Source organism: Octodon degus, unplaced genomic scaffold (assembly GCF_000260255.1).
Source record: "Octodon degus isolate 3935 unplaced genomic scaffold, OctDeg1.0 scaffold00115, whole genome shotgun sequence".
In the NCBI taxonomy this organism is placed as follows: domain Eukaryota; kingdom Metazoa; phylum Chordata; class Mammalia; order Rodentia; family Octodontidae; genus Octodon; species Octodon degus.
In genome coordinates, this window is record NW_004524691.1 from 857,319 (window position 1) to 880,915 (window position 23,597).

General features: G+C 34.9%; 1 protein-coding gene across 1 annotated transcript in view; it reads left to right on the forward strand.

Moving 5' to 3' along the window:
* Positions 1-450: 450 nt before the first annotated feature.
* Positions 451-23,597, forward strand: part of Mme (membrane metalloendopeptidase) — a 141,257-nt gene continuing 118,110 nt past the window's right edge. Inside the window, exon 1 of the mRNA XM_023699699.1 lies at positions 451-568. The gene's annotated coding sequence lies outside the window, so the exon portion shown is untranslated. The remainder of the gene's footprint in view (positions 569-23,597) is intronic.

Genomic DNA, 23,597 nt, shown 5'->3' on the forward strand with positions numbered 1-23,597 from the left:
TGTGGGGAAAATTCAATCCAAACAAAATGAGTTGAAGAGCAAACAAGCAAGAAAGAGAAACAGTGAGTACACTCAACTCTTCAGCTCTGTGTGAGTACTAGGGTAGTAGAGGACAGTGGAGAAGGAGGGAACATTATGTTCAGTTTGTGCAATAAAGTAGATCTATTGAAAAAAGATAACAATGATGTAGAAGTTACCTTGAAATATTTTGAGTCACTTACACAATTTCTAGGTAAGCTACATATTTTTTTTTCTGTAATAAGAACAAGAAGTATACCCCTCTTTCCCAAAAAAAGTAATGCCACACCTTATCAGACTTATAAGACCACATATGCATTACTGGCCACAACTACTTGGTTCCAAAATTCACATAAGCCCAAGATTTTGAACAGATATGTTGAAGGGTTAGTTTTGTCATTTGCTCTCTGCAAGCCTTCAAGCTATTTGCCACAGCTTTGGCAGTCAACACCAGTTCCACAGCTCACTGGTTCCCAGTAACCTTGCCTGACCTCTCGGGATCTAAGCTGTGCTGCTTAAACCATCTCCCCTGAGAACATCTCTTAAAAAGGTATGCCTTAAATTTCCTGCCACAGAGGCCTCCTTCTGTCCTGAGTGAGTATGTAGACTTTAACTGGGCTTTAGATGAAACTGGAATTCACTTATTCGTGGGTAGTGTGTCTCAGTGATCAGTTATATTTCCTGTGATACATGTTGTTGTCCTCCCCTATCTGAGCATTGTGTGTGGGAATCTAACTGTATAGAAACAAGTGACATGATCATCATAAAATTATACTCAGAATATCCTTAATTTAACCATAAAGAGTACTGCAAGTTCCAAATTCTTGAAGAAGCAAGTAAGAATAGGGGTCAGGTTCAGCACCAAAAAGAAAGTGACAGGTAACAGAAAAACAGTGAATTTGAAAGCATGAGAACCAGGCATAAAATCCAGGTGCAGGTGGTTTGTTATACCCTGTGCTAGGACTGTATAGAAGTCCTCTTCTAGTGGCTTCAGATTTTTTAGTTGTATAAGTTAGGCCATCAACAGAGAAGAAAAAGAGACCAAAAAAAAAAAAAAAAAAGGTTGTGGGGTTTTAATTAAAATAGAATAGGTATGAATCAGGAGAAATTAAGTAATTAAATAGAGTAGGAAAATGTAGAATAACCAGGTGGTAGCATTGGTACCTACCTGCTTGAGGTTATTGCTCATTGATTTAAAATGAAATTCCGTCAAATGATACCAAATTGTCATCTCTCGTTATTTAAATGGTCACTGTTATTCTAATAACTTTGTTGGAAAAAGATAAACCACATCTTTGAATTTAAAAAAAAAACTAATGAAAGGAATCTCCATAAAATTTTCAATTATAGTATTATATCTTTGTAATTTTCTGATTTTAATAATTTTACCATGATTTCTATGTAAGACAAATGTTTATAGGAATTGCACAAAGAAGTATTTACAGGGATGAGAATTCACATATGCTACTTACTTTAAGTGATTTTAAAAATCACTATGTAAGTCTAAATTAGACATGCATTTTTTTCTTCCATTTTTATCAAGGTATAAATTACAAACTGAATGGCTTTTAACTTTTTTTTTCTCTGAATGCCTTCAGGGCAGGTTTGGCTGGCTTGAGTTCTGGGGATCAAACCACAGCAACCTGAGCCTGAGTGCTTTATTGAAGCAGGCACTTAAAGAGCTGAGCTAAGAGGCAGGCCCCCTATAAATATTGTTTTAATGTAGGTATACATTGTTAAATTATTAAAGCAAAGTAATTAATATTTTTTTCAAAAATAAGATAAAGCAACACATGTTTAACAAAGTCAGAGGACTATGTTCCTTAATTACAATTTGTTTCTTTTTAATTACAATTTAAAATTCTGTGGCACTGCAGGAAAAAATAACACCAACCAGTTTTTAGACAAAGTGGGTTTATTCCAAAATCACTTGGGCAACTGCTGTAGGGCATTTGTTGAGGCATGAGAGTTAGACTGGCATGATAGAAGACTTCCCCATTTCAACACTATTGAAATTTTTGTCACATATGTTCTGTTGTGATGGTTATCCTGGGCATGATGAGGTGGTTATCATGAGGTGGTTATCACCATCCATATCCTTTACCTATTATATCCCAGTAGCAACTTCTGACAACCAAACAAATGCCTACATATTTTCAAATGTTCCTGGTGAGACATGATAACCCAATGAACATGTACCTGTGATTTTTATATGTATGGTATTAGAAATTAAGATAGACATATAAGCATGACATAAGGATGTCAGAAAATGGAAACATATTCCCTGCTCCTGGATAGGAAGAACCAACATGGTGAAGATAGTCAACTCCCAAAATTATGTACATATTTAATACAATCCCTATCAAACTACCACCAACATACCTCACCGACATAGAAAAATTGTTCCTAATATTTATTTTGATTCACAAATGATGTAGAATAGCAAAGGCAATTCTGGGTGACAAAGACAAGGCAGGACGCATTACAATTCTTGACTTGAAAATATACTACAAACCTACTGTGATAAAATCAGCATGGCATTGGCAACAAAACAGACCTGAGGATCAATGGAATAGATTAGAAGATGCAGAGGCCTCTGCGAACACACTCAGTCACCTGATCTGTGACAAAGGGACAAGCATCTTACTGGAAGAAAGATAGTGTCTTTAACAAATGGTGCTGGAAAAACTGGATCTCTACATGCCAAAAACTAAAACTTGACCCAGGTCTATCATTATGCACTAAGCTAAAATCAAAATGGATTAAAGATCTAAATGTTAAAACAAAAATCTTAAATCTCCCAGATGAGAAAGTACGAGGATCTCTTGAAGACATAAGAGTAGGTAAAGAGTTCATGCACAAAAATCAAATCGCACAGCTAATACTTGAAAGAATTAACAACTGGGTCCTCCTCTTAAGGAGAAGTTTTTGCGTGTCAAAAAATATATAAACTAAGTGAAAAGACAACCCACAAATATGGAAAAAATTTTACCTAATAAGAACTCAGGCAATAGTCTTCTATCTAGAATTTATAAAGAACTAAAAAACATTATGGCCCCAAAGGTGAAAGACCCAATCCAGAAATGAGTATCTGAGAGGAACACACACTTCCCAGAGGACGAAAATACAGAAGGGAATAAATATATGAAAAAATGCTCCACATCACTAGCCATCTGTGAAATGCAAATTAAAACAACACTGAGATACAATCTCACCCCAGAAAGAAGAGCTATCATAAAGAAATCAACCACCAACAAATGCTGGAGAGGCTGTGGGGAAAAAAAGAACCCTTCTCCACTGCTGATGGGAATGTAGACTGGTGCAACCATTACAGAAATCAATGTGGAGATTCCTTTAAAAACTAGGACTAGAAATTTTCATTCAAACTGGGTATTCCCCTTCTGGGCATTTTCTCAGAGGATCTGAAAAAGTCATATCATAATGATATGTGTTCACCTATGTTTACATCAGCACAATTTTTGATAGCCAGTCTTGGAAACAACCAAGGTGCCCATGACCTGTGGAATGGATGAAAAATATGTGGTGTTTTTATACAATGGAGTATTACTCACTTATAAAGAATGATAAACTCGAAGCCTTTATATTGAAGTGGATGCTACTTGAAGATATACTCATAAGAGAAATATTCCAGACCTACAGGTGTAAATATCATATAGTCTTCTTAGTGTAAGTACTCAAAGGAAGAAATAAAAATAGACAGGTATAACACAATTAAAAGGAAAGCAAGAATTTAAGGCTTAAATAATGAAGAGAGGGCAAGGAGAAAAGCTAGGAAACAGATTAAGTCATACATTTATATGCACAACATGGTTAAGGGAATAACCATGTGAATCTTCATCAGGTTTTTCAAAGCAGCAGTCAATCGTTAGGATTTTCAACCTGACTAACTATATGTGCTGATACCTGTGAATTAAGCAACTGCACCGAATATAGCAATGTGTATTTCTAGGGTCATGCTTGGAATGACTGTCATTCTGGTCTTCTAAATACATACTGTTTCTAGTGTCATATCAGTTACTACTATACTGTCTCTCAAGTAAATGTTTGATTTTAAAAAATGGTAATGAATGAAAACAAGAGACCAGAAAAAAATGTCATAGGACTGTCTTGCTACCTTACTGTATATGGATAGATTTCTAAATTTCTGTGTAAAAATATGTAATTGTTTATTCCTATTTTTAAAATATTTTTAGTCTTTTTTCTTTTTTCTTCACATTCTGTAGGGATTTAAAGTTTAACATGCCAGTACTTCATGAAAAATACTTCTTCCATGTTATGTCTAAGATGTTTGATATTCAGACAGATAGTGAGGTTAAGCTTACCTGCCTATGCTATAGGGAAATTATATCATTGAGCTTCTCTTCTGGAGGGTTAACAACTTAAGATAGCAGACCAAAACTTAGAGAAAAAAGAGCTGCAAGATAGCGAACATTTTGACCCTAGCCTTTCAAGGTCAGTGAGGACTCAGGACATAGAAGAACCTGTACTGTAACATCCTGTAACTCAGTGTTGTCCCAAATTTACTGATCAAGGAGATTATGCGGCCACTGAGGAAAGTGTTCAACGATGTAGAGTGTGCCTAAGGAGAGTCACATAGAGAGAAAACATTTTCTCAGACTTTCACAGAGAGCAAATTGGTCAACCAATGGTTATGACTCATCATCATGGCTGACACTTACAAAGGATCTACAAACTACAGTACAGAATTTCAGGCTAAATACTGAGGGGATTTGACTCACCTTGTCAGATACAAAATTTACATATCTTGGTATATAGTTCTTGTTTTATCTTGGTCTTTACCATCTAGCAGAAAAGTATAAAATCAAGGTATAAAAAGTAAATCCATATTAATACGCTGAGCTGTAAAAGACTCAAGTCAACAACTTCTGGCATTGCCAGTCCTATGGATAACCCACTACTATCATGGACTACTGGACTATATTGGATTATTTTGCTGAATTCATGCATCTATACTATTTAAATGGCAAAGGAATACCATCTCTGACAAAACTAAACAAAAATGGAGATACAAATGAAGGACAATTTTGGATCTGTATATACAAAATAGTTAGAATAGATATAGAGCTACTTTGTCTTAATTAAATGAGAAAAAAGATCTGTACTAATAGTGTTTGGATAGGATATCATGTCTGTATCCTGTAGAATGAATAACCATTATGAAGACAACAATATGCAATGTGCTAATTATTGAAACTGTCCTACTAATTGATTTTGAAACTGTCTCATTGCTATTTGTTTCTCAATAAAATTTTTTAAAACTTCTGTGAAGCAAAAGCAACAATCAACATAGTAAAATGGCAACCTGCAGAAAACTTGGATGTAGTATCCTTGAAAAATCATATATTTGATGAGGGACTAATTTTTCAAATATGTAATGAATGCCCCCAATTTAATGCCAATAATAAAAAACACAAAAACTCAATTATCACTTCAATATATATTTTTCCAAAGAAAACATTTGAATGACTCATAAGTTCAAGAAAAGCTGTTTAAGATCACAAATCATTATTGAAATTCAAATCAAAATAACACTGAACTATCAACTCAAGTCTATAAGGATCTCTATTACCAAAACACAGAAAACAACACATATGATGGAAAACATAGAAAAGTTGAAGTTTGTCTATAGTGTTGGTAGGAGGTAAAAATGGTACAGTCAGTATGGAAAATGGTATTAGGGGTACTATAAAGATCTTAAAATATATCTATCATGTGTGCCAGGAATTCACTTTTATGTATTTATCAAAAAAAGTGAAAAACTGTATCTCTACTATTCAGCTTTCCTCTTGATGAGTACGAATACCTTACACTTCTAAAATTAAGGAGGAATGATTTATTCTACCTCACAGTTTCAGAGGTTTTATTGCAGATGAAACTTTTAGCCAGTCACAGGAAGAAAAAATACTGCATAATTCTCTTATGAGGTATATAAAATGGCCTAATTCATAATATTAAAGAATGGAATGGTGGTCACAAGGAGCTGAAAGGAGGGAGGAATGGGTGTAAATAATTTTTTTTGGGTGTAAATAATTTTAAAAGACTGCATTGCGTACATAATACACAGATGTCTCATATAGAAATCATCTATAAAGATAAGTTTTTACAGAGAAAAGGGTTTTGCCAGGATATGAATAAAATTATTAAGAAAAAATTATCAAAACAAGCAACTATTGCTTTAATATTTCAGATGGGGGTTCAAATCATCTTGTATGGTAATTAAAGCATAAGCAATGAAAATACTTTTGAACATGGTCTTTAAATTCCTGGGTTTCTAGTTAAATCAAAGTATACAGAGTAGTACCTTAAAAAATGTATGAAGAAATAAAAGCAGTGCCCAGATTGGTGGTGGAACCTCTTATCCTAGCCCTCTGGGAGACTGAGGCACAAGCATCACAAGTTTGATCCCAGCTTGGACAACTTAACAAGACTGTCTTAAAATTAAAAATTACAAACAGAGAACGGCATGAGATAGCTCAGTGGTCTAAAGCACCTGCTTAAGCAAGCTTAGGCAAGGGATGGGACCACAGTTCAAGCTCAGCAGTCTAAGTATCTGCCTGGCAAGAGTAAGGAGCCCAGTTCCATTCTTGGTACCCTGTACCCTGTGGACTGGAACCGTGGGTGGGCTGTGCTGGCCACCAAAACTGAGGGTGGTGGTGCATGCCTATAAAACTAGTGCTGGAGAGGCTGAGACAAGAGGACCACTATAAATCCAAGCTGCATAGTGAGACTCTGTAATTAATTCATTAATTACAAAACAAATTTACAAAGGGAGACTGCAGATGTAAATCAGTGCAAAAGCCTTGGGTTCAATAACCAGAACCACAAAGAAGAAAGAATGGGGAAAAGATTAAAGGTTGGATGGATAGATCAACAGACAGGATGAAAGCAAGTAAGGAGTAAGCAAGAGAAAAAAATAACATGTTTTAAACATATTCTAACCTTCTCTTCCTTGACTTTAGTGTTCTGACTAAAACACATTTCCTCATACCAGGATTTTGCATAAATTAGTCTAGCTTTTTTCCAGCAATGCTATAATTTTAAAATCTTGATGTATTTAAAATTGTTTCAATGTTATTAACAGAAATCAATTTTATTTTCTCTGAAGTATTAGCAATTTTTCTGGTATTATTTATGATTCCATTGTTCTCTGGTTTGACATTCCACTTTCATAATAGGTAAGTTTTTCCTAAGTAATTCATCCATTACTGTTTTCATCATTCTATTATCTTAATCTATTTCTTTAATAGTACAAAAGACTTTTAGAAATTTTTCTGTGGCTATACGTTTTATGGTCTAGCAGACTGGTTGGTTGGGATCTGAAATGTCTCAAAGGCTACACATGTTCAGAAGGCAGTATCTTGGAAGCCTGTTGTGTTTTGGGGAGGTAGTGGTTAAGTCACTGTTAGGAGACAGGACCTGGTTATAGGCTGGTCAGAGAGGAGGACCTGAAGCGGTGTCCCTCCCTCCACCTACTCCTCTCGCTCTTGACTCACTGCCTGCCATGAAAGCTGCTTCCTATAATTCTCCTCTGCTAGACCTTTCCATCATGCTGCTCTGCTGGATCCAGCCAGCCACAGACTAATGCTTGCACCAAAGTGGCCCTCTCCTCCTTTTAGGTTTGAGTGTCAGGTATGGTGTCAGAGCAGTGAGAAACTGCCTAAGATACTAGTCATTTGCTGTGTACTGTTGCTTCCAATATTGTCCTTGCTGTGCTTACAATGTGTACTTTTATAAGTTTACTCTGAGAGTACTTTGTCTAATTCTTACAAAATATTCGTGGCATTTTAAGAGACTGACTTAATATGTTGATTTAGCAAAGCGTTAGCAATATGTATTGTACTTATCTATAAGTAAGGTACTATTTTCCTTTAGTAATTTAAGCAGTTTTAAAATGTAACAATAGAGCCAACCCTCTTGGTCCTCCTTCTGCACCACTCTGGGACAGAATTTTTCTTTCCCCCAATAAATGTTCTGTTCTTAATCTCAAAAATAAAATAAAATAAAATATATTAATAGCACTCCTATAAATTTTATAACTTCCTATTATTTCTTTTAAAACTATACATAATGTTCAAATTCTTTAACAATGTTTACTGCTAAGAAAGATTCTTTGCTGTCAGAAAAGAATTGTATATTAACTTTGCAACTAATCACTTGTCCTACATTATTGATTTTAAGAGAAATTCTTGAATGTTTTGTAAATTTTCTGAGTAATCATCTCATTTTTCAAAGAATGATAATGTTGTTCTTATTTCCCATTTCTTCTTTTCTTCAAATACATTCCTTCCTCTTTGTGTTAGACTTGTGTTGCTGTGACAAAATACCTAAGAGAATCAAATTTATTTTTTCTTTTTTTATCAAATTAGGACATGGTCTACAAAGTTTATAGGGTCTCACTATGTAGATCAGACTCATAGTGATAATACTGTTTTCAGCCTCCCAAGTGTTGGGATTACAGGTGTGCACCATAACACCCAGTCTCAATCACCATCAGAGCACCCCTCCAGGGGAGGGGCCAGCACAGCACAGCACAGCAGGGATCAAACAACAGCCTCTGCACTCTGCCTAAGGAGTCCACTGAGCTATCTGGCCAGCCCCAGAGAATCAATTTATTTTTATTTTTATATTAATTTTATTGAGAAAAGAGTAGCAATGAGACAGTTTCAAAACAGGTTAGTAGGAGAGATACAATAACTAATGCACTGCACATTGTTATTTTATCATAGTCATTCATGGTACAAGATGCAGACATGCTATCTTGTCTGAGCACTATTAGTTCAATATTTTCTTCTCATTGAACTAAGAGAAAGTAGCTGTATATCTATGCTATTTTGTATATACAGATATATGTATATATTTTTTTCACTATAAAATGGTCCTTCATTTATACCCTCCTTTTTTGTTTACTTTTGTCATCCATATATTGTAGGTGCATGAATTCAGCAAAGTATTCCAATATAGTCCAGTAGTCCATAATAGCAGTAGGTTATCTGTAGGACTGGCAATGTCAGAAGTTGCTGACTTGAGCCTTTTACAGCTCAGCATATTAATATGCTTCTACCTTTCATACCTCATTTTTATACTTTTCTGCTACATGGCTAAGAACAAGACAAAGCAGCACCTATATAACAAAAAATGTAACTTTTGTATCTGACAAGGTCAGTCAAATCCCCTCAGGATTTGCCCTGAAACCCTGTACCTCAGTTTGTAGATCCTTTGTTAATGTCAGCCATGTGGATGAGTCATGGCCATTGCTTGACCAATTTGCTCTCTGTGAAAGCCTGAGAGAATGTTTTCCCCCCATGTGACTCTCCTTAGGCACCCTCCACATCTTCAATCACTTTCCTCTGTGGCTCCATATTCTCCTTGATCAGAAAATTTGGGACACCACTGAGTTACAGGATGTTACAGTAAAGGTTCTTCTATGTTCTGAGTCCTATGACCTTGAAGGGTTAGGGGAAAAATCCAGAGAAGCAATTTAAAAGGAAAAAATATTTATTTTATCTCACAGTTTCAGAACTTTCAGCCCATGGTCATCTGGGATGAAAGAAAACCACAGCCATGCTTTTGGGCCTGTGGTTTAGGAGGAACACTGGCTGGGAGCATGTGACAGAGCAGAGCTCCTTTCCTCCTGATAGTCAGGAAGCAAAAGGAGGAAGAAGAAAGGGCCATGTTTGCAAATGTTGCCATATGCCCTGGAAGGCCTCACCTTAAGGGACCTTACTTACATCCCCTAGGCCCCTCTTAAAATTTCTACCACCTCCCATTAGCACTGCAGACTGAGAACAAAGCCTTTACAATCTGAGCCTTCGAAGGACACCTAAAATTCAAACTATAGCACATTTTTATTTTTTGTTTAATTAACATTAGCCTTCAAAACATCAAATAATAATATAAATCCTGATGATTATTAACTTTCCCCTGAATTGAAACTGAATTGGAATACTTATACTATTCTCCATAAAGTGATTACATTATGCTGGAACTTTGTCAAATACTTTCAATGTCTATAGAAGTAGGATATTTTCCCCATTTTTAACCCAATATTATGAGAAAGTAAATTAATTAATTTTTTATTATATGCACATTTTTGCCTTCACAGGGTGACTCTCACTTGGCCAGGATGTAATAGTCCCTAATTGACAACTTAATGAAATTTAATTTTTTTAAGAAAGATATTTGTCTCAATATCTTGAGTCTTTAACTTGGGCTGTAACTTTAAAAATAATTTTTATTTATTTGTTTGTTCATTTATTTGATACAAGGTCTCCCTACTCAGCTCAGATTCCTTAGTAATCCTCCTGTCTTAGCTTCCCCAGTGCTGGGATTACAGACATGGGCCACCACTCCCAGTTTTAGTGGCCAGCAGGGCCTGCGAGGGGTTCTGGGGCCAGCAGGGCATGTGGTATCAAGGATCGAACCTGGGTCCTTGAACTTGTCAGGCAGGCACTTAGACTGCCAATTTATCTCCCCAGCCCTTCTGTAACTTTTTATGGTGGAGGGGTAGTAGTACAGTGACACCTTGGCTGTTGTGAAACTCGGCTGTTGGAATACTTGAAGCTAGGGCTTCCCATTGCTCAAACACCAATACTGCATTTCATTTGATTCTTCTTAAGATATCTTACTATTCACATGAGAATTTCTTTCATATTATTTGTTTCAGTATATCAAGTTACATAGTTACAAAAGCTGCACAAGCATATTTGATACTTCCCGTACTTAGATGCATCTCAGGTATGACAGCTATAATGTACATTGTGATTCCTGAAACTAATTTGATTCAGACTTAAGATTTATCCATTTTCTGTGGATGATAATTCAAATAACCATATTCTATGTCCTTAGTTTTTGCTAAAGTGAACCATTGATTTATGGCTCCTAGGTTAGTGCAAGGATGTTTTGAGTAGCTTTGTTTTTAGTTTTGTGGTTGAAGCCTTCGTCTGAGTTTTATTCTAGGTGCATTATTCATCACATAATTTTGGTTTTTATTGGCCCTGTGCTTAGAACAGAGCCTCAAAGGAAAAGTAATGTAATGCACAAATGTGGAATTTATCCATATGAAAAGCTGCATTCGATATCTGCTTACTGCTACATTTTATCTTTTCAGACTGCTAGAATAAATTCAGAGCACTTTGTTTGTAGTTCAGAGGTTTGTATTGCAGCTAATGGGGGAGATGTGCTGCAGTGAAATTAGTTTTTGAGATTTTTGCATTTATTTAAAAGTCACCCTTCGCCTTTGTGCTTAAGTAACAAGACTTGTATGATTTTTTTTAATTAACTCTTTCTAACAGAGCTGTAAAAATGCTACTTCACTGCAAAATCAGAGGAAGTCTAAAATTACCCATACATAGCCTTTTTACATGTAGTTTTTCATAGAATTTTTTGTCTTTGATATTCAGTAAATTTTAGACTTTCCTAGAACATGATGAGTCTCTTGATCTGTAGTTTCATTTTTCCTTCTTAAAACTTTTTTCTTTGCAGTTTATCCTATTTCAATGTTCAGTTTGTCTTATTCATGGATGCTCACTAAAAAAACTTAGAAAATTTACACATAACCCTTTAAATATAGTACTGTGCAAACTGCTCAAATACCTCAACTATAAAATGAAAAATAAAAGATGTACCTCAAACAATAGAATACTATACAGTAAAACAAAGACAAATTAAACTACATATAGCACATATATGATTTTCACAAACATAATGGTGAGTAAAATTAAATAATAAAATGAAGGGAGAAAAAAAGGAAGCAAGGCAAGAAGGAAGGACAGAGGGAGGGAAGAAGAAAAAGGAAGAAGGGAAGGAAAAAAGGGAAAGAAATAAGAAATAAAAACAGAGAAAGGGAAAGGGATGAGAATGACAAGTGTATGTATGACTGTATAGTTCCTCTAGTTCTATGAAGATGAAAACGAGGCAAACTAATCCATGGAATTAGAAGATAGGGTAATACTTACTCTCAGAAGGAGTTTAAATGATTAGAAAGGATTCAGGGTAGAGTGTTGAGATGTTATCAATTTTCTTTACATTGATGTGATTGCTAGTTATACTTGGTATTTAACTTTATGAAAAATCAAAAATGCATGCCTATGATTTATTCATTTTTTTCTAAATATGTTATATTGCACCAAAGAGTTTTTTTCGTTTTGGGCCATGGCTTGCTTGGGTTTTATTTGTATGTTTTGATGTCGGCCACTTTTAGGATAGAGGTCATCAATTCCTTTATTATCTTTTTTAAGTTGCCACTTTCACTCTCCTCCCGCTGAGACTTTTTTCACTGTTTTTAACCACAGATTATTGGTTCACAGACAGGAAAACTGGGTTTAGCTTGCCTTTCGATAAGTACCTCTACTTACAAATGGTGTTGTCTTACATTCTCTGATGACATATTTGTGCTAACTCTTTAAACACTTTTGAAGATCACTTAATTTGGATGGTTACAAAGATTTGTCAGTCTTCACAGTTTACTTCCTGGTAGTCTTGGTGAAGTTACCTGCTTGTGGCACATTGTCTATTTTACTATCAAAAGATTGGTGTAGTATTTTGCTCAAGCTGACCATATACTCATGCACTCACTTTTCTTTGGTGACCATAAGTGGGAGGGAAAAAGCAGAGCAAAGGAATGAGGATCAGCGATATATTTTAAGGTTTAATTAAGTTTTAATCTTCTGTCCCCATATTACTTAAGACAGGTGGAGAAGAAAATCTTCACAATTCATATCATATATTTCCACTTTTCCTGGGTGAATATACATATAGTCCTTGTGGTTTTAAACATTATTTTTTATATATTTTGGGGAAAGATTCATGACATAATTTTTTCTCACAGCTGGACTTTACAAAGTCCAGGCCAAGTTTCAGACAGAACTGGCATATATGTGAGATACAACAGAAGTAAATTTAAAAATTGCATGAACTCCTAAATAATAATAATAATAATAATAATAATATAATGATAATGTATACTCCCAGCATCTTCCAAATTTTAATGAAGACTACTGATAATACTTTTCAGGTGTTAAGTAGAAAGAGGAATAATGTCTCCCTGTCCTCAGAGAACATTTATGACTTTTTTTTTTTTAAAGCCAATGATATTATCTTTCTTAGTGTTCACTGATCTACATCTACCATTAGAATACTGGATGAAGTCTAAATTCTAAAGAAATATTTATGGCTGAGTAAATAAATGAATGAGAATGTAATCATCAGATATAAACTTAGTATGTCAGTGTCAGAAAGAGTAATACAGAGGAGATGTCTCCCCAGCATTTCTCTGCACATTCAAAGCAGTTTGCTGATGTTGTGGTGAAAAGCTAACAACCATTTAACTTAATGATTTAAAAATAATAAAAGCCAAAGAGCAGAAATTATTTAAAAGATCATATCAGGGCTGGTGAGATAGCTCAGCAGAATAAGCACCTGCTTAGACAAGTGAGGGACCAGGGTTTGATCCCTGGCACCACATGCTATGCTGGCCCCACCTCCTGGTGTGACCCAGTCCAGGCATGGTGACACACACCTGTAATCCCAAAGCTGGAAGGCTTGAAAACAGGGAAATCAGTAGGAGTCTGAGCTGCATAGTGAGACCTTGCACAAAATACATTAAAAATAAGTGAATAAATAAAAGATCATATCAAAATTGAATGAAAAACAAATGAATAATACATTGACAGAGCCACAACCTAATCATGAAAATGTAACATAACGAACAAAGGAATATCTTTTAAAGTTTCATCTGAGAAAGAAGTGAAAACAAATATTGATACATTTGAAAATTCTCAGTACTTTGCCAATAGTAAATGTATGTTCTGATATACTTCTTTTCAAAACTTTTTTAGGAGAAAAACATGTGGCTTGGTCAAGGCATTGTCTCTCACAAAAGGCAGAAGTTCTAGATGATTTCATAACTGAGTTATTTCAGATTCTTAAGGAATAATTAATTTATTTGCCTCTTAAGTGTTTCTAGATCATAGAAAAAGTATGCTTTATGAGATAAGTAGATTGATAAAAAAATTTTTTGAAAGGCATTTAAAAACTCAGTACTTATGAAGACTTTTCTATATACAAACACTGTGAGTATTCTAGAAATATCGTTCTATTTAATTTTCATGAAATGTTTAAGATAATAAGTATTATTCCTTTAAAGATAAGAAAGCTTTATTATAAAGAGGTTAAGTAACATCTACAAGGTGCTAAAATTAGTATGTGATAGAACCCATGTAATAATATAGAAGACAAGCTATTAACTACTACATTAAATATATAAAAACATAAAAACAAAAACTACAGTTCTACCTCATTTATGAATGATGATGCTACATCTGAGATTATCTGAGATAATCTACTTGCAAGTTTAATGCTAATAGTATAAATGATAAAAAGAGCAAATGTATACTATAACCATGCAGAGATTGCTCAAGAAACTCAAAGATAGATTAATCAAATAAAACTATTTATATAATTCTTAAAGATAAGGTAAATTAAAATTTTATGTGCTTTATTGAATTAGAAAAGAGAAATATATATTAAAATGAGAAGTATATATATGGAGCAAAATGCTCAGTATTCACAAATGCATGTAAATAATTTTTTTTAAAAAAATACAAAAATTCAGTACAAGAAGTATTGAAAAAAATTTGCTATACAAGCAAATTAGACCCAGAACCTTAAGTAGGAGTAGTTAATTAGTTAATCATTCTTTTAGCAATAAGCAAAATTTACTTAAGAATTAAAATTGCTTTGGCCTACTAGGTCATAAATTATGAAAACCAGAAATAGTTCTTCACACCTCTATTTGACATGTTTGGTGCAAGAATTACATTATGAGAGATGGCACTGAAATCATATGATTTCATGCCTATAAGATACCATTTAAAATTTTTAAATGTCCTCTAGGACTTGTCAAAATGTGAAACTCCATTATTAAAAATCTCTTTTTAGGTGGAAGCTTTTTTAATGTATTATAGCAAATACAAAACAACTTGGATAAGGGAACAAAGAAAAGAAAGAAGGGAAAAAATAAATATGGCAAAGATAATTGTACTACTAATTTCTTTTGGTTTATTGAAAAATATAGCTAACAATTTTTGAGCAATTTTAAATTTATAAATTTGGTAATTTGAGTAACTACTTTGAAGATAACAGTATGCAGTATAGCAACCACTGTTGACTTCCTATCATCTTGTTTTGAAATTCTGCAGTTTTTAGTTTTTAACTCTCTTTAAAATACAAATTTTAAAAATTTATACCTTCATCTTTATTTGATTTTTTTATTCATTTTAATGAGGAAAAAAGATAAAATAGCAATGAAACAGTTTCAAAAACAGGTTAGTAGGACAGTTACAATAATTAATACATTGCATATTGTTGTCTTCGTAGTAGTTATTCAGAGGACAAGATGTAGACATGAAATCTTGTCTAAACACTACTAGTGCAAAGTTTCTTCTCATTGAACTAAGAGAAAGCAGCTATATATCTATCTTAACTATCTTATATATACATATATATTTTTTCCACTACAAAATGGCCCAATATTTATATCCCACTTTTTGTTTTGTCTTGTCAGAAATGGGTGTTCCATTGCCATTACAGAAGCTGTATTTGGAGAGGCCTTTAAAGGGTCTTTCCATACTTCATACCAGTCCAAAGATTTTAGCTACTTTAATTCAGCAAAACAACCCAACGTAGTCCAATAGTCTATAATAGTAGTGACTTGCCAGCACAATTGACAATTGTCTGAAGTTGTGCGGTTTTTTTTTTGGCAGAACCGAGGATTGAACTCAGGCTAATGCACTTGCCAGGGAAGCACTTAATCCACCAAGCCATCTCTCCAGCCCCTGTCTGAAGTTGTTGAATTGTGCCTTTTACAGCTTAGCATATTAATATAACTGTACATTTTATACGTTGTGGTTACACTTTTCTGCTGAATGGTTAAGACCAAGTTAAAGCAAGACCTATTTAACTAAAAATGTAACTTTTGCTATCTGATAAGGTCAGTGCCTTCTGGATTTACCCTGGAACCATGTACAGCACCTAATGTACCTTCTGTCAGTGTCAGCCATCTGGATGAGTCACAGCCATTGCTTAACCAGTTTGCTTTCTGTGAAAGCCTGAGAGAATTTTTTTCTAAGTGACTCTCCTTAGGCACACTATGCATCATCAATCACTTTCCTCTGTGGCACTATAATCTCCTTGATTAGAAAATTTGGGACACCACTTCCTTGCAGGATATCACAGCAGAAGTTCTCTTATGTCCCGAGTCCTCACTGACCTTGAAGGGCTAGGGCCAAAATATTGGCTATCTTTTTAATCCATCAATCTGTCTAATTTTTGGTTTGCAAGCTTTAGTTGTTAAACATCCAGAAGAGAATCTTACTGATATTATTATCCTATGACAGAGACAGTAAGCTTAATATCACTGTCTGTCTGAATATCACGTACCTTAGACATAAAATGAAACTATTTTCCAACAACCATGAATGTTCTAAAATTTAAATCCCTATAGAATATGAAAAAATTGCACATTTTTTACACAGATATCTAGAAATCAAAACATATTCAACATTGTAGCAGTACAATCCTGCTACATTTTGTTTTTCTTTCCCTCATTTACTTTTATTACCATTTTTATATACTCTTAATTTAAAGAGAGAATAGTAATCATTGATATGATATTAAAAGCAGTATGCATTTAGAAGACCAAAATGTCAGGTATTTTAAGCATGATTTTAGTATTACACATTGCTGTCCACAATGTAGTTGCTTAGTTCACAAATAACAGCCAATAGAGTTTGTCCATTAACTGCTATTTTCAAAAACCTGACGGAAATTCTTAGGACCATTGCCTTAACCATTTTGTTTATTTAAATGTATGACTTTGCCCTAGCATATTTCCTAACTTCTTTACTTTCTCTCTTTACATTGTTTAATCCTTAAGTTCTCTCTTTTCATTTAAATGTGTTATGCCTTTCAATTTTTAGTTCCTCTTTTGAGTTCTTACACTAGGGATACAAGGGCTGGGGAGATAGCTCAGTAGAATAAGCACTTGCTTGACAAGTACAAGGGCCTGAGTTCAATCCCTGGTTCAGAAAAGAAAAAAAAAAAAAAAAACACTAGGAAGACAATACAGCATTTACACATGTGGGTCTGGTTTATTTCACTTATGAGTATATCTTCAAGTTACTTCCACTCATGTATGAAGGCTTTGAGCATATTTTCCTTTATAACTGAGTAATATTTCATTGTATAAAAATATCACATCTTTTTCATCCATTCCTCAGGTGACAGGCATTTTGGTTGTTTCCAAGATTTGGCTATCACAAATTGTGCTGCTATAAACATAGGCACACATATATCACTATGATATGATGTTTTCAGTTCTTTTGGTAAAATTCACAGAAGTGGGATAGCTGGATTGAATAGGATTTCCAGTCCTAAGTTTTTGAGGAGTCTCCACACTGATTTCCATAATGGTTGCACCAGTCTACATTCCCATGAGCAGTGGAGAAGTGTTCCTTTTTCCCTGCAGCTTCTCCAGCACTTCTTGTCTGTAGATTTCTTTATGCTAGGCATTGTTTCTGGGGTGAGATGGTATCTCAGTGTTGTTTTAATCTTAATTTCATGAATGGCTAGTGATGTGGACCATCATGTATTTATTTGCTTTTTGTATTTCTTCCTCTGCAAATTGTGTGTTCATTTCAGATTTCTATTTTTGGACTGGGACTTTTAATTTTGGAGCCCTAATTTTTTTAGTTCTTTATAAATTCTAGAGAGAAAACTTTTGTCTGAGTGCTTATTAGTTAAGATTTTTTCCAAATTTGTGGGTTGGCTTACCCTTTTGGTGATTTCTTTTGACTTGCAGAAACTTCTCAATAAGAGGAGGCCCCAGTTGTTAATTCATTTAAGTATTTCTTGTGCAGTTTGATTTTTTTTTTCCAGAACCAGGGATTTTACTCAGGCCCTTATGCTTGCCAGGGAAGTACTTATTCTACTGACCCTTCTCCCCGGCCCCTTGCAGTTTGATTTTTGTTCATGAACTATTTGCCTATCCTTATGTCTTCAAGATTTCCACCTACTTTCTTTTCCAAAGATTTAAGGTTTCTAATTTTCAGATCTTTAATCCATTTTGACTTTAGTCTAGTGCATGGTGATAGACCCAGTTCAAGTTTTAGTTTTTGGCATGTAGACAGCCAGTTTTTCCAGCATCATTTGTGAAAGGGGCTATCTTTCTTCCAGTAAGCATTTGGTCCCTTTGTTAAAAATAAGATGCGTGAGTGTGTTTCTCAAACTTTATACCTTTAAAAACAGACAACTTATTAATGTTCAAAATGCATTTCTACTTAACTAGGAAATTCAGGAGAAGTACATTGACTTCTCCAATCCCCAATTTATTCATTAATAAAATAAGTGTGTTTGGATGAGGTGGTGCCAATTGCTTCAGCTCCTTCCCAAAGAATACCTGGTTATAACTATCATGCACCAAAGTCCTGAGACTTCCATGAAACAGTGAAGGAACAGCAGAGTGGAACATGGCTTGAGAAAGACAGCACCATGGACTGCATGGCTTCACCCAAAATGATTTACTTCTTACAATTCTAGAGTTTGGAATTCTAAGATTGAGTCATTTAGTGCCTGTGTGAATTGTCAGAAAGCTGCTGTAATTTAGGGATTAGAGTGTACTCAAAATTTCCTCCCTTAGGAACTGGATTGAATTTTAAATGCATATATCTAAAATTGGAAAATAAGAATCTCAGTCCCTTATCACAACACAAAAAAACAATCTTTTGTGCAGAAATGCAATATCATACTACTAGGATCAGCAAAATACTTTATAATTTTATGTATAAAACAAACAGTCAAAAGTAGCCAAGTATATGATCAGAAAAGAAGAACAGAAACAAAACCCTGGTAAAACAATACAAAATAGAACCAGATAAAATAATGGAAATATCAGAAATAGATTTTAAAATAATTATGTTTATTATATTCTAAAGTATCAAGGACAACCTTGAGAACATTGACATGCAACTATAAACTTAGAAAAGGTAACTAAGTGTAAGTTGATTATTAAGTAAATCACCTCAAGTCCAAATCAGAAAACAAAATGAAACCAAATACTCCACTGAGAAACAAAAGGATAAATACACAATGAACACAATAAAATTGTGGGTACACAATCCAGGTGGAAGGTTTAAATATTTGTCATTATCACAGTCTCAAAAAAGGAGAGACTATGGTAGAAGTAGTATTTGGAAATAAGGTCTGAGGGGGCAGGGGATATGGCTCAGTGGAATAAGTGCTTCCCTGGCAAGCACAGGGGTCTGAGTTCAATCCCCGGTTCCGCAAAAAAAAAAAAAAAAAAAAGGTCTGAGGATTATTTTGGCAGTTTATTTCCTCCTTCCCTCCCTTCCCCCTTTTCTTCTTCCTCTTCCTAATTTCCTTTTACCTCTTCCCCCTCTTCCCTTGTTTCTTCCTTTTCTCCTGTCCTTCTCCTCTTGTCCTCATTATCTTCCCCCTCCTCCTCCTGCTCATCTTTCTCTTTCCTAGTTGTGGAAACTAAAGTAGTGCTCAATGTAGGTCTCTCAGACCTCCCATGAAGAATTCATACCTGATCTTAGGTGGGAGGCCATACCCCAAATTGCATTCTTACTTCTTAGGGTTTTTTTTTTAACCTCTTAGGTTTTCCATGGTATGAATTTGACCCCATGACTTTTTACTATTTTATCATATTCAGGTTTGTTTTTCTGTTTAAGTTCTGTTCTGCATTTTAGCTATTACTGATGAACACTTAAAGTGTCTTTAATTCAGACTCCAAAGCTCTCTTTGCCATTGTTATGCTTTGAATGTGTCCCCAAAAATTATGTAGTAAATTATGCAAACTGTGGGGAAGTGGGGTTTCCTGGGAACACTCCACTCTTATGAATAGATTCTTATTATTTATTCATTTATTTTTGGTATCAGGAATCAAACTCAGGACTTTGCACTTGCTAGGCAGGTGTTGTGCCATCTTGTGAATAGATTGATATGGATGATAAAAGAGCTCCAGATGCAGATTTTATCTGTAGTTATCTTGCACATACCAATGAATGTTCTTATCTGTTTTTCTATTATGGGATGACAGAACCAAGAAGGACTTTTCCCAATGCAGTTTCTTTAGCCTCACACCTCCCCATTTCCAAACCTATATGCCAAATGAACTCTTCTTTTGCATGAATTATCTAGTCTGTGGTACTCAATTATAGCAACAAAAAATGGTCCAAAAGGTTGTCAAACATGATATGGCTATACAAGATTAAACTTCCTCAATCATGCTATGTTTTGGTAAATTTTTTTTTTCGGAACTGGGGATTGAACTCAGGCCCTTGCACTTGCCAGGGAAGCACTTATTCCACTGAACTGTCTCCCCAGCCCCCTTAAAGAGGATTTTTTTTTTTTTTTTTTGGTGGTAAAAAGGATTGAACTCAGGACCTTGCTCTTGCCAGGCAAGCACTTATTCTACTGAGCTATCTTCCTGGTCCTTAGTAAATGTTATTAGCAAAATGACCAGTTAGATTTAATAAAATTTGGCTAAGCTGAGGTCAGATAATATAAAAATTATATTTCCAGTTTTTTAAGAAATATTTTTAGGCAGGACAAAATGATCCTTTGTTCATTATATGATTAATTTGGTTATATGAACTGATTTTATCATATTTCTGGCCATGTTATCATCTAACAGATGTTACAGCTATTATTATTAGAAAAGGGCAAGCAGAGCATAAAGTGTGTATTAACACACACACTTATTTATTTATTTAAATATAGTTATTTGGTACAGGATCATGCTATACAACTTGGACTCATAGTGATCCTCTTGTATCAGTCTCTCCAGCTCTGGATTTACAGGTGCATGCCACCACACCAAGTTTTTATGGTCAGTTTGGTGCCTAGGGCCAGCACTTCATGCAGTACTGAGGATCAAAGTACTGAGGTCCTTGCACTTGCCAGGCAGGTGCTTAGACCACTGAGCTATCTCTCCAGGCCTAAACTAATATTTAATAGAAAGTTATTTAGAACCGCTTCTTATAGTTTTCATGACAACCTTCATAGAGCAAGTGGGATTATTAGAATGTAGTGGTTAGATGGAAATGCTTTGCAACATGAGTATCTGGGTTTAAATTCCAGTCCTGTCACTTCCTGGAGCAAAGTAATGTCTCCTATCTAGTACTGTCCATCAAGTATAACAAAATACCTCAGATAGATTAATGCATAAGAAATAGAAATTCATTGCACATAGTTCTTGAGGCTGGGAAGAACAAGATTAAGGTGCCACCAGATTTGGTGTCTAGTGAAGACTCCTTCCTCAGAGGAAACATTCTGTGTGTCCTCAGGAGTAAATAATACAAATAGGCTCCTTAAAGTCTCGTTTGTTTGATTGAATTATTTTTTCTTATAATAGTGCCAATACTGTTCATGAGGGCAGAACCTAATCATCTTCTAAATCATCACTCCTTAATAATGCTTACATCAGTGATTCTGTTCCTGTAATATTGAGGGGAACACAAACATGCAGATCGCAGTACTTACATTCATAATGTATAAAATGAGAATAATAATAGTACATTTATATGATTTATTTAACATAGTTGTTGGAATATAGTAAATATTTAATAAAGAACATTAAGCATTAGGCATTACACTATGCCACAATTTCTTAATCTGGACTTTACTGATGTTCTACACTAGACAACACTCTTTTAATGTTTTTTTCTGTATACATAAGATGTTCATATACATCTTGGCCTCTCTTAACTTGATGCCAGTAGCATCTGTATGACAACCAAAAATGTTCCAAGACCTTGCCAAATGTTGCCTGTGCAATAAAATTATTCACTGAATTTCCTGAATCTCTGTGGAGAGGGGAGAGAGAGAGAGAGAGAGAGAGAGAGAGAGAGAGAGAGAGAGAGAGAGAGAGAGACTAGTCCCTTTACCTAAATTTGGGAAGCATAATGAATTTTGAGTTTTGATACCTAAATTAACATCTTTTTTTTTTCCGGAACCGGGGATGGAACTCAGACCCTTAGCACTTGCCAGGGAAGCGCTTATTCTACTGAGCCATCTCCCAGCCCTCCTAAATTAACATCTTGAATGTTTTCCATTATTACTTCTATAAGCTTCAGAAAATTATTTTATTTCTCTCCATCTCATTTTCTCCACTATATGCTTATACTCATTTATACAGCTATATTTACATTTGCTACGTAACTCTGGGTAAATATATCTGGGCAAATATACAGAGTACTTAAGATATACTGCATTTTTTACCCTTTAGGATCATACATAATAAACTAAAACTAAAAGCTAAACTAAATTAAAGGAACTAAAACCAGCTCTGTAAACTGTCTCAAAAATTCATTTACCTGGTAAAGAAGAAAATAAAATTGTGTATCTGTTGAGAACTCCTGCTCCATCATCCAATTTTGAAACTCATAGAAACAGATCATTGGTCCTTGTATAACCTTTTATACAGTGTTGAATCTGTCCAACTCCAGTGACAAGACAAAAGTCCTGTCAGTGGGTAGATTTGTGACCTTAGGTCCTCAGGTCAGTGTGTAGAAAAAATTACACTTGGCAATTCATGTAGGAAAGTGTTAAATTGGAAACTTGCAAAAGCCTTCTCATTAATTAAAATGTATGCATTGTTCTGACTCACTAGAGTACATAGTACCAGATGAGATGTTTGGCTCATGTCTAGGAATATTTTTGAGAAGTATATTTAACAACTATGCTGTTAATTTTTTTCTATGGCTGGCAAAACACTCAGTGATGAAAGGCATAAGAGAAGGCACTTGTGTAGCTGTTGTTACTGCTTTACTGTCTTGCTTTCTTTGATGTACTTACTGAGGAAACAACTGAGTGATTCTTCTGAGTGAGGCTAAGGGAAAACAATATGTCTCTTGTTACTTTTATGAATTCAGCAGCATGTGCTTTTGTTTGGAATAATGACCAACAGCTTTAATTCCTGAACCACACATGTTATGTTGATAGGGTCCTCCATAATGGGATCTTTTCTCTCCAGCCACTCAACGAGCTCCTGTATGACTTAGTTTTCTGCTTCTACTGTCATGAAGTACAGCAAACTGGTGGCTTGAAACAGCACAAATTTACTGTCTCACAGTTCTGAGGACTAGGAGTTGGCAGGGTGATGCTCCCTCTAAAACCTATATAAATGAGTTTGTCTTTGATTCTTTTGGCTTGTGAAGTTTTTGGCAACCCCTGGTGACCCTGGCTTAGAAGTGCATTCTTATGTCTGTCCTCCAATGGCCATCTTCTTCCTAAGGACGTCTGTTTCTCTATCTCTTCTCTTAAAAACACCAGTTACACTGGGCAAGAACCATCCTGCTCCAGCATGACCTCCTCTCAGCTACTTATATGTGCAACAACCTAATTTTCCCAATATGGTCACAACCTGAGATTCTAGGAAGATCTAAAAGTTGAGAAGACACTACTCAATACAGAAGTGCATCTGTAGGCAGTTTCCTCAAAGGCTGTCTCATTCATGC